Source organism: Arabidopsis lyrata (genome assembly GCF_000004255.2).
Source record: "Arabidopsis lyrata subsp. lyrata unplaced genomic scaffold ARALYscaffold_3, whole genome shotgun sequence".
In the NCBI taxonomy this organism is placed as follows: domain Eukaryota; kingdom Viridiplantae; phylum Streptophyta; class Magnoliopsida; order Brassicales; family Brassicaceae; genus Arabidopsis; species Arabidopsis lyrata.
The window spans coordinates 13,420,963-13,422,671 of record NW_003302553.1 but is presented as its reverse complement, the minus strand read 5'-3'; the positions used below and the strand labels follow the sequence as shown (position 1 = coordinate 13,422,671).

General features: G+C 31.9%; 1 long non-coding RNA gene across 1 annotated transcript; it reads right to left on the bottom strand.

Moving 5' to 3' along the window:
• Nucleotides 1-950: 950 nt before the first annotated feature.
• LOC110229655 lies at nt 951-1,709 on the bottom strand. The gene is made up of 2 exons (XR_002333029.1): nt 1,583-1,709; nt 951-1,455 (listed from the first exon to the last, which is right to left on the bottom strand). It is a non-coding gene; the product is annotated as an uncharacterized LOC110229655 (long non-coding RNA).

Below are 1,709 nucleotides of genomic sequence, written 5' to 3'. Positions count from 1 at the left end.
GATTATTTTTAGATTGCTAGTATAAAAAAACTTTTAATTTTTGTTATTCAATCATTTGAATTGGGACTTTGTAATGTTTTACAATAACTTATGTTCAAATTTTAATAAAAATCATAAATTTGTAATAAAAATCATAAAAATTTGTCTCAAAAATACATTTTTATGTATTTACTGCAATTTTGAAAATAATATTGGATTGATATGTTTTAAGAATATTAAAATAACCCTAAAACTAATCCCCGATTAATCCTCGATTTTAATCCGATTTTCCGACTAATCGCTAGGCCCATGCCGAGCGCCCGACTAGCGCCTAGCGATTTTTCAAACAAGGATATTAACAAACACATATTCATGCATAGTGGCAGAAATAAAAATAAACACTACAAGAGAGAAGCACTTGACGTCGGTTTATTTTGACTTTTACGTCACATATAAACTGACTTAAATGAATGACAACGGTTATTAAACCAACGTAATATCTTTCGACACAAAATATCTTAACATATCAAATACATAACCGACATTTACTTTAACGTCTCAAGATTTGTGTCGGTTTTACTCACATTCACAACGGTTTTAAGTGACGTAAGCTAAAACTGTTTTTTTTTTTTTTGTGATTAATGTTTCCCGTATTTTATTAAAATATGAAAATAAACGACATTACAAACGGATTAGCCTTGGTCGTGTTGACTTAAGACTATCCTCTCTCAAAATCGAATCCAAAGTGTTCGGAACAAAATCAAATGAATGAAAACCTAGAGAAAGAGAAAACGCATAGTTAGCTAACCCATCCGCCAGACGATGAAGTGTTTGAGTCAGTTATACAACCGACGTGCATATAATTAATCTTTTTAATTATTTTATGCTATTATATATACATATAATTATGCTATTATGCTATTTTATATATATATATAAGATTTTCCGATGAAAAATCTTGGTTTTTTGGCTTCATACAGAACATTCGATCTTTGCTTAAAATTTGATATAGAGGACACTCTCACATACAATGCAGACCAATACATAATGTTACTTGCTATGAACTAAATACTCACTTTTCGTGAGCGATTAGATTCTCCCATCTTCGTGGATGGTATGATGATCCTGCATCTCATCCATGGTGAGATAATTTCCAGTTGATCTTAGATTTCAAGTGGTATTAAAGAAATATTGATATTAGATTTCAAGTGGTATTAAAGAAATTTCCAGTTGATCTTAAATTTCAAGTGGTATCGATATTTTCAGATCGAAGAGAGAACTAAACGTATCTATCTCATACAGTTTTTGCATCTTCCAATGACTCCATTATATAATCAGTTGGTCATTAACTAGACTCACTCGGCATAAACCACACTATCAATCCGCCACAGTCATCTCATCGGCCTAAGGACAAAGCTAACTCATATGCTAAGTTGGGGTTGGTCCAAGAGGTCCAAAATCTTGAAATGGCCAAACCTACACATCATTATACATACCGAAGATTAGCCAAATAGATTACCAAAACAAATGCAAATAACACATTTGAAGTTCCGAAATCTGTTAATCTGACTATATTTGTATGTTAATGACAAAAAGCTTATACCCTCCAAAGCACTCTGCCTTGAATAAGACCTTAAGGTACATGACCAAAGTTTCTTGAGTCTCTCGAGTTATGAGTATAGTCACCTTGAACAAAGACATGTTCTTTAGGAACCTAAAACCAAAAGAAC